The sequence below is a fragment of the Euwallacea fornicatus genome, unplaced genomic scaffold (genome assembly GCF_040115645.1).
Source record: "Euwallacea fornicatus isolate EFF26 unplaced genomic scaffold, ASM4011564v1 scaffold_52, whole genome shotgun sequence".
NCBI lineage: Eukaryota > Metazoa > Arthropoda > Insecta > Coleoptera > Curculionidae > Euwallacea > Euwallacea fornicatus.
This window is the reverse complement of record NW_027096020.1, coordinates 32318-46349: the sequence shown is the minus strand read 5'-3', so window position 1 is coordinate 46349 and position 14032 is coordinate 32318.

The window sequence follows — 14032 nt, the reverse complement described above, 5'->3', positions numbered from 1 at the left end:
TGTCAAATTAATCAGCTCGACGAGATTTTGAAGGTGCCACAACACATCATTATTGCATCTTGTTGAATTTCCAAGAAAAATAGTACTTTACGTGCTCAAACACAAAACTTTTGAGACTTTTCAAATTTTGAAGCTCGATAACATCGGCAAATGAGGACCAAATTTGTTAAACAAAGTGGTAAATTCATCAGCTCGACGAAATCTTTAAGATGTCACAACAAATCATGATTGCAGCTTGTAGCATTTCCAAGGAAAATAGTACTTTATGTGCTCAAACACACAACTTTTGAGACTTTTCAAACTTTGAAGCTCGATAACATCGGCAAATGAGGACCAAATTTGTTAAAAAAAGTCGCAGATTCATCAGCTCGACGAGATCTTTAAGATGTCACTACAAATCATGATTGCATCTTGTTGCATTTCCAAGGAAAATAGTACTTTAGGTGATCAAACAAACAATTTTTGTGACTTTTCAAAGTTTGAAGCTAGATAACTTCGGCAAATGAGGACCAAATTTGTTAAACAAAGTGCCAAATTAATCAGCTCGACGAGATTTTGAAGATTCCACAACACATCATTATTGCATCTTGTTGAATTTCCAAGAAAAATAGTACTTTACGTGCTCAAACACAGAACTTTTGAGACTTTGCAAACTTTGAAGCTCGATAACTTCGGCAAATGAGGACCAAATTTGTTAAACAAAGTGGCAGATTCATCAGCTCGACGAGATCTTTAAGATGTCACAACAAATCATGATTGCATCTTGTTGAATTTGCAAGAAAAATAGTACTTTACGTGCTCAAACACACAACTTTCCAGACTTTTCAAAATTTGAAGCTCGAAAACTTCGGCAAATGAGGACCAAATTTGTTAAACAAAGTGGCAAATTCATCAGCTCGACGAGATCTTTAAGATGTCACAACAAATCATGATTGCATCTTGTAGCATTTCCAAGGACAATAGTACTTTATGTGCTCAAACACACATCTTTCCAGACTTTTCAAAATTTGAAGCTCGAAAACTTCGGCAAATGAGGACCAAATTTGTTAAACAAAGTGGCAAATTCATCAGCTCGACGAGATCTTTAAGATGTCACAACAAATCATGATTGCATCTTGTTGAATTGCCAAGAAAAATAGTACTTTACGTGCTCAAACACACAACTTTTGAGACTTTTCAAACTTTGAAGCTCGATAACTTCGGCAAATGAGGACCAAATTTATTAAACAAAGTGGTAAATTCATCAGCTCGACGAGATCTTTAAGATGTCACAACAAATCATTAATGCATCTTGTTGAATTTCCAAGAAAATTAGTACTTTACGTGCTCAAACACACAACTTTTGAGACTTTTCAAACTTTGAAGCTCGAAAACTTCGGCAAATGAGGACCAAATTTGTTAAACAAAGTGGCAAATTCATCAGCTCGACGAGATCTTTAAGATGCCACAACACATCATTAATGCATCTTGTAGCATTTCCAAGGAAAATAGTACTTTATGTGCTCAAACACACATCTTTTCAGACTTTTCAAAATTTGAAGCTCGAAAACTTCGGCAAATGAGGACCAAATTTGTTAAACAAAGTGGCAAATTCATCAGCTCGACGAGATCTTTAAGATGCCACAACACATCATTAATGCATCTTGTAGCATTTCCAAGGAAAATAGTACTTTATGTGCTCAAACACACATCTTTTCAGACTTTTCAAAATTTGAAGCTCGAAAACTTCGGCAAATGAGGACCAAATTTGTTAAACAAAGTGGCAAATTCATCAGCTCGACGAAATCTTTAAGATGTCACAACAAATCATGATTGCAGCTTGTAGCATTTCCAAGGAAAATAGTACTTTATGTGCTCAAACACACAACTTTTGAGACTTTTCAGACTTTGAAGCTCGATAACTTCGGCAAATGAGGACCAAATTTGTTAAACATAGTGTCAAATTAATCAGCTCGACGAGATCTTTAAGATGTCATAACAAATCATGATTGCATCTTGTTGAATTAACAAGAAAAATAGTACTTTATGTGCTCAAACACACAACTTTTGAGACTTTACAAAATTTGAATCTCGATAACTTCGTCAAATGAGCACCAAATTTGTTAAACAAAGTGCCAAATTAAACAGCTCAACGAGATTTTGTAAATGCCACAACACGTTATTATTGCATCTTGTTGAATTGACAAGAAAAATAGTACTTTACGTGCTCAAACACACAACTTTTGAGACTTTTCAAACTTCGAAGCTCGATAACTTCGGCAAATGAGGACCACATTTGTTAAACAAAGTGTCAAATTAATCAGCTCGACGAGATCTTTAAGATGTCACAACAAATCATGATTGCATCTTGTTGCATTTCCAAGGAAAATAGTACTTTAGGTGATCAAACAAACAATTTTTGTGACTTTTCAAACTTTGAAGCTCGATAACTTCGGCAAATGAGGACCAAATTTGTTAAACAAAGTGCCAAATTAATCAGCTCGACGAGATTTTGAAGGTGCCACAACACATCATTATTGCATCTTGTTGAATTTCCAAGAAAAATAGTACTTTACGTGCCCAAGCACTCAACTTTTGAGACTTTTCAAACTTCGAAGCTCGATAACTTCGGCAAATGAGGACCAAATTTGTTGAACAAAGTGTCAAATTAATCAGCTCGACGAGATCTTTAAGATGTCACGACAAATCATGATTGCATCTTGTTGAATTTCCAAGAAAAATAGTACTTTACGTGCTCAAACACACAACTTTTGAGACTTTTCAAACTTCGAGGCTCGATAACTTCGGCAAATGAGGACCAAATTTGTTAAACAAAGTGGCCAATTAATCAGCTCGACGAGATTTTGAAGATGCCACAACACATCATTATTGCATCTTGTTGAATTTCCCAGAATAATAATACTTTACGTGTTCAAACACACAACTTTTGAGACTTTTCAAATTTTGAAGCTCGATAACATCGGCAAATGAGGACCAAATTTGTTAAACAAAGTGTCAAATTAATCAGCTCGACGAGATCTTTAAGATGTCACGACAAATCATGATTGCATCTTGTTGAATTTCCAAGAAAAATAGTACTTTACGTGCCCAAGCACTCAACTTTTGAGACTTTTCAAACTTCGAAGCTCGATAACTTCGGCAAATGAGGACCAAATTTGTTAAACAAAGTGTCAAATTAATCAGCTCGACGAGATCTTTAAGATGTCATGACAAATCATGATTGCATCTTGTTGAATTTCCAAGAAAAATAGTACTTTACGTGCTCAAACACACAACTTTTGAGACTTTTCAAACTTCGAGGCTCGATAACTTCGGCAAATGAGGACCAAATTTGTTAAACAAAGTGGCCAATTAATCAGCTCGACGAGATTTTGAAGATGCCACAACACATCATTATTGCATCTTGTTGAATTTCCCAGAATAATAGTACTTTATGTGCTCAAACACACAACTTTTGAGACTTTTCAAACTTTGAAGCTCGATAACTTCGGCAAATGAGGACCAAATTTGTTAAACAAAGTGGCAAATTCATCAGCTCGACGAGATCTTTAAGATGTCACAACAAATCATGATTGCATCTTGTAGCATTTCCAAGGAAAATAGTACTTTATGTGCTCAAACACACATCTTTTCAGACTTTTCAAAATTTGAAGCTCGAAAACTTCGGCAAATGAGGACCAAATTTGTTAAACAAAGTGGCAAATTCATCAGCTCGACGAGATCTTTAAGATGTCACAACAAATCATGATTGCATCTTATTGAATTTCAAAGGAAAATAGTACTTTATGTGCTCAAACACACATCTTTTCAGACTTTTCAAAATTTGAAGCTCGAAAACTTCGGCAAATGAGGACCAAATTTGTTAAACAAAGTGGCAAATTCATCAGCTCGAAGAGATCTTTAAGATGTCACAACAAATCATGATTGCATTTTGTTGCATTTCCAAGAAAAGTAGTACTTTAGGTGATCAAACAAACAATTTTTGTGACTTTTCAAACTTGGAAGCTAGATAACTTCGGCAAATGAGGACCAAATTTGTTAAACAAAGTGGCAAATTCATCAGCTCGACGAGATCTTTAAGATGTCACAACAAATCATGATTGCATCTTGTAGCATTTCCAAGGACAATAGTACTTTATGTGCTCAAACACACATCTTTCCAGACTTTTCAAAATTTGAAGCTCGAAAACTTCGGCAAATGAGGACCAAATTTGTTAAACAAAGTGGCAAATTCATCAGCTCGACGAGATCTTTAAGATGTCACAACAAATCATGATTGCATCTTGTAGCATTTCCAAGGACAATAGTACTTTATGTGCTCAAACACACATCTTTCCAGACTTTTCAAAATTTGAAGCTCGAAAACTTCGGCAAATGAGGACCAAATTTGTTAAACAAAGTGGCAAATTCATCAGCTCGACGAGATCTTTAAGATGTCACAACAAATCATGATTGCATCTTGTTGAATTGCCAAGAAAAATAGTACTTTACGTGCTCAAACACACAACTTTTGAGACTTTTCAAAATTTGAAGCTCGATAACTTCGGCAAATGAGGACCAAATTTATTAAACAAAGTGGTAAATTCATCAGCTCGACGAGATCTTTAAGATGTCACAACAAATCATTAATGCATCTTGTTGAATTTCCAAGAAAATTAGTACTTTACGTGCTCAAACACACAACTTTTGAGACTTTTCAAACTTTGAAGCTCGAAAACTTCGGCAAATGAGGACCAAATTTGTTAAACAAAGTGGCAAATTCATCAGCTCGACGAGATCTTTAAGATGCCACAACACATCATTAATGCATCTTGTAGCATTTCCAAGGAAAATAGTACTTCATGTGCTCAAACACACATCTTTTCAGACTTTTCAAAATTTGAAGCTCGAAAACTTCGGCAAATGAGGACCAAATTTGTTAAACAAAGTGTCAAATTCATCAGCTCGACGAGATCTTTAAGATGTCACAACAAATCATGATTGCAGCTTGTAGCATTTCCAAGGAAAATAGTACTTTATGTGCTCAAACACACAACTTTTGAGACTTTTCAAAATTTGAAGCTCGATAACTTCGGCAAATGAGGACCAAATTTATTAAACAAAGTGGTAAATTCATCAGCTCGACGAGATCTTTAAGATGTCACAACAAATCATTAATGCATCTTGTTGAATTTCCAAGAAAATTAGTACTTTACGTGCTCAAACACACAACTTTTGAGACTTTTCAAACTTTGAAGCTCGAAAACTTCGGCAAATGAGGACCAAATTTGTTAAACAAAGTGGCAAATTCATCAGCTCGACGAGATCTTTAAGATGCCACAACACATCATTAATGCATCTTGTAGCATTTCCAAGGAAAATAGTACTTCATGTGCTCAAACACACATCTTTTCAGACTTTTCAAAATTTGAAGCTCGAAAACTTCGGCAAATGAGGACCAAATTTGTTAAACAAAGTGGTAAATTCATCAGCTCGACGAGATCTTTAAGATGTCACAACAAATCATGATTGCATCTTGTTGAATTTCCAAGAAAAATAGTACTTTATGTGCTCAAACACACAACTTTTGAGACTCTTCAAACTTTGAAGCTCGATAACCTCGGCAAATGAGGACCAAATTTGTTAAACAAAGTGGCAAATTAATCAGCTCAACGAGATTTTGAAGATGCCACAACACATCATTATTGCATCTTGTTGAATTTCCAAGAAAAATAGTACTTTACGTGCTCAAACACACAACTTTTGAGACTTTTCAAACTTTGAAGTTCGATAACATCGGCAAATGAGGACCAAATTTGTTAAACAAAGTGGCAAATTCATCAGCTCGACGAAATCTTTAAGATGTCACAACAAATCATGATTGCAGCTTGTAGCATTTCCAAGGAAAATAGTACTTTATGTGCTCAAACACACAACTTTTGAGACTTTTCAAACTTTGAAGCTCGATAACTTCGGCAAATGAGGACCAAATTTGTTAAACAAAGTGGTAAATTCATCAGCTCGACGAGATCTTTAAGATGTCACAACAAATCATGATTGCATCTCGTTGCATTTCAACGAAAATAGTACTTTATGTGCTCAAACACACAACTTTTGTGACTTTTCAAACTTTGAAGCTCGATAACATCGGCAAATGAGGACCAAATTTGTTAAAAAAAAGTGTCAGATTCATCAGCTCGACGAGATCTTTAAGATGACACTACAAATCATGATTGCATCTTGTTGCATTTCCAAGAAAAATAGTACTTTAGGTGATCAAACAAACAACTTTTGTGACTTTTCAAACTTTGAAGCTCGATAACTTCGGCAAATGAGGACCAAATTTGTTAAACATAGTGTCAAATTAATCAGCTCGACGAGATCTTTAAGATGTCATAACAAATCATGATTGCATCTTGTTGAATTTCCAAGAAAAATAGTACTTTACGTGTTCAAACACACAACTTTTGAGACTTTTCAAATTTTGAAGCTCGATAACATCGGCAAATGAGGACCAAATTTGTTAAACAAAGTGTCAAATTAATCAGCTCGACGAGATTTTGAAGGTGCCACAACACATCATTATTGCATCTTGTTGAATTTCCAAGAAAAATAGTACTTTACGTGCTCAAACACAAAACTTTTGAGACTTTTCAAATTTTGAAGCTCGATAACATCGGCAAATGAGGACCAAATTTGTTAAACAAAGTGGTAAATTCATCAGCTCGACGAAATCTTTAAGATGTCACAACAAATCATGATTGCAGCTTGTAGCATTTCCAAGGAAAATAGTACTTTATGTGCTCAAACACACAACTTTTGAGACTTTTCAAACTTTGAAGCTCGATAACATCGGCAAATGAGGACCAAATTTGTTAAAAAAAGTCGCAGATTCATCAGCTCGACGAGATCTTTAAGATGTCACTACAAATCATGATTGCATCTTGTTGCATTTCCAAGGAAAATAGTACTTTAGGTGATCAAACAAACAATTTTTGTGACTTTTCAAAGTTTGAAGCTAGATAACTTCGGCAAATGAGGACCAAATTTGTTAAACAAAGTGCCAAATTAATCAGCTCGACGAGATTTTGAAGATTCCACAACACATCATTATTGCATCTTGTTGAATTTCCAAGAAAAATAGTACTTTACGTGCTCAAACACAGAACTTTTGAGACTTTGCAAACTTTGAAGCTCGATAACTTCGGCAAATGAGGACCAAATTTGTTAAACAAAGTGGCAGATTCATCAGCTCGACGAGATCTTTAAGATGTCACAACAAATCATGATTGCATCTTGTTGAATTTGCAAGAAAAATAGTACTTTACGTGCTCAAACACACAACTTTTGAGACTTTTCAAACTTTGAAGCTCGATAACTTCGGCAAATGAGGACCAAATTTGTTAAACAAAGTGGCCAATTAATCAGCTCGACGAGATTTTGAAGATGCCACAACACATCATTATTGCATCTTGTTGAATTTCCCAGAATAATAGTACTTTATGTGCTCAAACACACAACTTTTGAGACTTTTCAAACTTTGAAGCTCGATAACTTCGGCAAATGAGGACCAAATTTGTTAAACAAAGTGGCCAATTAATCAGCTCGACGAGATCTTTAAGATGTCACTACAAATCATGATTGCATCTTGTTGCATTTCCAAGGAAAATAGTACTTTAGGTGATCAAACAAACAATTTTTGTGACTTTTCAAAGTTTGAAGCTAGATAACTTCGGCAAATGAGGACCAAATTTGTTAAACAAAGTGCCAAATTAATCAGCTCGACGAGATTTTGAAGATGCCACAACACATCATTATTGCATCTTGTTGAATTTCCAAGAAAAATAGTACTTTACGTGCTCAAACACAGAACTTTTGAGACTTTTCAAACTTTGAAGCTCGATAACTTCGGCAAATGAGGACCAAATTTGTTTAACAAAGTGGCAGATTCATCAGCTCGACGAGATCTTTAAGATGTCACAACAAATCATGATTGCATCTTGTTGAATTTCAACGAAAATAGTACTTTATGTGCTCAAACGCACAACTTTTGTGACTTTTCAAACTTTGAAGCTCGATAACATCGGCAAATGAGGACCAAATTTGTTAAACAAAGTGGCAGATTCATCAGCTCGACGAGATCTTTAAGATGTCACAACAAATCATGATTGTATCTTGTTGAATTTGCAAAAAAAATAGTACTTTACGTTCTCAAACAAACAACTTTTGAGACTTTTCAAACTTCGAAGCTCGATAACTTCGGCAAATGAGGACCAAATTTGTTAAACAAAGTGTCAAATTAATCAGCTCGACGAGATTTTGAAGGTGCCACAACACATCATTATTGCATCTTGTTGAATTTCCAAGAAAAATAGTACTTTACGTGCCCAAGCACTCAACTTTTTAGACTTTTCAAACTTCGAAGCTCGATAACTTCGGCAAATGAGGACCAAATTTGTTAAACAAAGTGTCAAATTAATCAGCTCGACGAGATCTTTAAGATGTCACGACAAATCATTATTGCATCTTGTTGAATTTCCCAGAATAATAGTACTTTATGTGCTCAAACACACAACTTTTGAGACTTTTCAAACTTTGAAGCTCGATAACTTCGGCAAATGAGGACCAAATTTGTTAAACAAAGTGCCAAATTAATCAGCTCGACGAGATTTTGAAGATTCCACAACACATCATTATTGCATCTTGTTGAATTTCCAAGAAAAATAGTACTTTACGTGCTCAAACACAGAACTTTTGAGACTTTTCAAACTTTGAAGCTCGATAACTTCGGCAAATGAGGACCAAATTTGTTAAACAAAGTGGCAGATTCATCAGCTCGACGAGATCTTTAAGATGTCACAACAAATCATGATTGCATCTTGTTGAATTTGCAAGAAAAATAGTACTTTACGTGCTCAAACACACAACTTTTGAGACTTTTCAAACTTTGAAGCTCGATAACTTCGGCAAATGAGGACCAAATTTGTTAAACAAAGTGGCCAATTAATCAGCTCGACGAGATTTTGAAGATGCCACAACACATCATTATTGCATCTTGTTGAATTTCCCAGAATAATAGTACTTTATGTGCTCAAACACACAACTTTTGAGACTTTTCAAACTTTGAAGCTCGATAACTTCGGCAAATGAGGACCAAATTTGTTAAACAAAGTGGCCAATTAATCAGCTCGACGAGATCTTTAAGATGTCACAACAAATCATGATTGCATCTTGTTGCATTTCCAAGAAAAGTAGTACTTTAGGTGATCAAACAAACAATTCTTGTGACTTTTCAAACTTTGAAGCTAGATAACTTCGGCAAATGAGGACCAAATTTGATAAACAAAGTAGCAGATTCATCAGCTCGACGAGATCTTTAATATGTCGCAAGACATCATTATTGCATCTTGTTGAATTTCCAAGAAAAATAGTACTTTAGGTGATCAAACACACAACTTTTGTGACTTTTCAAACTTTGAAGCTCGATAACTTCGGCAAATGAGGACAAAATTTGTTAGACAAAGTGGCAAATTAATCAGCTCTACGAGATCTTTAAGATGTCACAACAAATCATGATTGCATCTTGTTGAATTTCCAAGAAAAATAGTACTTTATGTGCTCAAACACACAACTTTTTTGACTTTTCAAACTTTGAAGCTCGATAACATCGGCAAATGAGGACCAAATTTGTTAAACAAAGTGGTAAATTCATCAGCTCGACGAGATCTTTAAGATGTCACAACAAATCATGATTGCATCTTGTTGAATTTCCAAGAAAAATAGTACGTTATGTGCTCAAACACACAACTTTTGTGACTTTTCAAACTTTGAAGCTCGATAACATCGGCAAATGAGGACCAAATTTGTTAAACAAAGTGGCAGATTCATCAGCTCTACGAGATCTTTAAGATGTCACAACAAATCATGATTGCATCTTGTTGCATTTCAACGAAAATAGTACTTTATGTGCTCAAACACACAACTTTTGTGACTTTTCAAACTTTGAAGCTCGATAACATCGGCAAATGAGGACCAAATTTGTTAAACAAAGTGGTAAATTCATCAGCTCGACGAGATCTTTAAGATGTCACAACAAATCATGATTGCATCTTGTTGAATTTCCAAGAAAAATAGTACGTTATGTGCTCAAACACACAACTTTTTTGACTTTTCAAACTTTGAAGCTCGATAACATCGGCAAATGAGGACCAAATTTGTTAAACAAAGTGGCAGATTCATCAGCTCGACGAGATTTTGAAGATGTCACAACACATCATTATTGCATCTTGTTGAATTTCCAAGAAAAATAGTACTTTAGGTGATCAAACAAACAACTTTTGTGACTTTTCAAACTTTGAAGCTCGATAACATCGGCAAATGAGGACCAAATTTGTTAAACAAAGTGGCAGATTCATCAGCTCGACGAGATTTTGAAGATGTCACAACAAATCATGATTGCATCTTGTTGAATTTCCAAGAAAAATAGTACGTTATCTGCTCAAACACACAACTTTTTTGACTTTTCAAACTTTGAAGCTCGATAACATCGGCAAATGAGGACCAAATTTGTTAAACAAAGTGGCAGATTCATCAGCTCGACGAGATTTTGAAGATGTCACAACACATCATTATTGCATCTTGTTGAATTTCCAAGAAAAATAGTACTTTAGGTGATCAAACAAACAACTTTTGTGACTTTTCAAACTTTGAAGCTCGATAACATCGGCAAATGAGGACCAAATTTGTTAAACAAAGTGGTAAATTCATCAGCTCGACGAGATCTTTAAGATGTCACAACAAATCATGATTGCATCTTGTTGAATTTCCAAGAAAAATAGTACTTTAGGTGATCAAACACACAACTTTTGTGACTTTTCAAACTTTGAAGCTCGATAACATCGGCAAATGAGGACCAAATTTGTTAAACAAAGTGGCAGATTCATCAGCTCGACGAGATTTTGAAGATGTCACAACACATCATTATTGCATCTTGTTGAATTTCCAAGAAAAATAGTACTTTAGGTGATCAAACAAACAACTTTTGTGACTTTTCAAACTTTGAAGCTCGATAACATCGGCAAATGAGGACCAAATTTGTTAAACAAAGTGGCAGATTCATCAGCTCGACGAGATCTTTAAGATGTCACAAGACATCATGATTGCATCTTGTTGCATTTCAACGAAAATAGTACTTTATGTGCTCAAACACATAACTTTTGTGACTTTTCAAACTTTGAAGCTCGATAACATCGGCAAATGAGGACCAAATTTGTTAAACAAAGTGGTAAATTCATCAGCTCGACGAGATCTTTAAGATGTCACAACAAATCATGATTGCATCTTGTTGAATTTCCAAGAAAAATAGTACGTTATGTGCTCAAACACACAACTTTTTTGACTTTTCAAACTTTGAAGCTCGATAACATCGGCAAATGAGGACCAAATTTGTTAAACAAAGTGGCAGATTCATCAGCTCGACGAGATTTTGAAGATGTCACAACACATCATTATTGCATCTTGTTGAATTTCCAAGAAAAATAGTACTTTAGGTGATCAAACAAACAACTTTTGTGACTTTTCAAACTTTGAAGCTCGATAACATCGGCAAATGAGGACCAAATTTGTTAAACAAAGTGGCAGATTCATCAGCTCGACGAGATCTTTAAGATGTCACAAGACATCATGATTGCATCTTGTTGAATTTCCAAGAAAAATAGTACTTTAGGTGATCAAACACACAACTTTTGTGACTTTTCAAACTTTGAAGCTCGATAACTTCGGCAAATGATCACCAAATTTCTTAAACGATGTGTCACATTAATCAGCTCGTCGAGATATTTGAGACGTCACAACAAATCATGATTGCATCTTGTTGCATTTCCAAGAAAAATAGTACTTTATGTGCTCAAACACACAACTTTTGTAACATTTCAACCTTCGAAGGTCGATAACTTCGGCAAACAAACTCCAAATTTCTTAAACGAAGTGTCAAATTAATCAGCTCCACGAGATCTTTGAGACGTCACAACAAATCATGATTGCATCTTGTTGCATTTCCAAGAAAAGTAGTACTTTAGGTGATCAAACAAACAATTCTTGTGACTTTTCAAACTTTGAAGCTAGATAACTTCGGCAAATGAGGACCAAATTTGATAAACAAAGTAGCAGATTCATCAGCTCGACGAGATCTTTAATATGTCGCAAGACATCATTATTGCATCTTGTTGAATTTCCAAGAAAAATAGTACTTTAGGTGATCAAACACACAACTTTTGTGACTTTTCAAACTTTGAAGCTCGATAACTTCGGCAAATGAGGACAAAATTTGTTAGACAAAGTGGCAAATTAATCAGCTCTACGAGATCTTTAAGATGTCACAACAAATCATGATTGCATCTTGTTGAATTTCCAAGAAAAATAGTACTTTATGTGCTCAAACACACAACTTTTTTGACTTTTCAAACTTTGAAGCTCGATAACATCGGCAAATGAGAACCAAATTTGTTAAACAAAGTGGCAGATTAATCAGCTCGACGAGATTTTGAAGATGTCACAACACATCATTATTGCATCTTGTTGAATTTCCAAGAAAAATAGTACTTTAGGTGATCAAACAAACAACTTTTGTGACTTTTCAAACTTTGAAGCTCGATAACATCGGCAAATGAGGACCAAATTTGTTAAACAAAGTGGCAGATTCATCAGCTCGACGAGATCTTTAAGATGTCACAAGACATCATGATTGCATCTTGTTGAATTTCCAAGAAAAATAGTACTTTAGGTGATCAAACAAACAACTTTTGTGACTTTTCAAACTTTGAAGCTCGATAACTTCGACAAATGAGGACCAAATTTGTTAAACAAAGTGGTAAATTCATCAGCTCGACGAGATCTTTAAGATGTCACAACAAATCATGATTGCATCTTGTTGAATTTCCAAGAAAAATAGTACGTTATGTGCTCAAACACACAACTTTTTTGACTTTTCAAACTTTGAAGCTCGATAACATCGGCAAATGAGGACCAAATTTGTTAAACAAAGTGGCAGATTCATCAGCTCGACGAGATGTTTAAGATGTCACAAGACATCATTATTGCATCTTGTTGAATTTCCAAGAAAAATAGTACTTTAGGTGATCAAACACACAACTTTTGTGACTTTTCAAACTTTGAAGCTCGATAACATCGGCAAATGAGGACCAAATTTGTTAAACAAAGTGGCAGATTCATCAGCTCGACGAGATTTTGAAGATGTCACAACACATCATTATTGCATCTTGTTGAATTTCCAAGAAAAATAGTACTTTAGGTGATCAAACAAACAACTTTTGTGACTTTTCAAACTTTGAAGCTCGATAACATCGGCAAATGAGGACCAAATTTGTTAAACAAAGTGGCAGATTCATCAGCTCGACGAGATCTTTAAGATGTCACAAGACATCATGATTGCATCTTGTTGAATTTCCAAGAAAAATAGTACTTTAGGTGATCAAACACACAACTTTTGTGACTTTTCAAACTTTGAAGCTCGATAACTTCGGCAAATGATCACCAAATTTCTTAAACGATGTGTCACATTAATCAGCTCGTCGAGATATTTGAGACGTCACAACAAATCATGATTGCATCTTGTTGCATTTCCAAGAAAAATAGTACTTTATGTGCTCAAACACACAACTTTTGTAACATTTCAACCTTCGAAGGTCGATAACTTCGGCAAACAAACTCCAAATTTCTTAAACGAAGTGTCAAATTAATCAGCTCCACGAGATCTTTGAGACGTCACAACAAATCATGATTGCATCTTGTTGCATTTCCAAGAAAAGTAGTACTTTAGGTGATCAAACAAACAATTCTTGTGACTTTTCAAACTTTGAAGCTAGATAACTTCGGCAAATGAGGACCAAATTTGATAAACAAAGTAGCAGATTCATCAGCTCGACGAGATCTTTAATATGTCACAACAAATCATGATTGCATCTTGTTGAATTTCCAAGAAAAATAGTACGTTATGTGCTCAAACACACAACTTTTTTGACTTTTCAAACTTTGA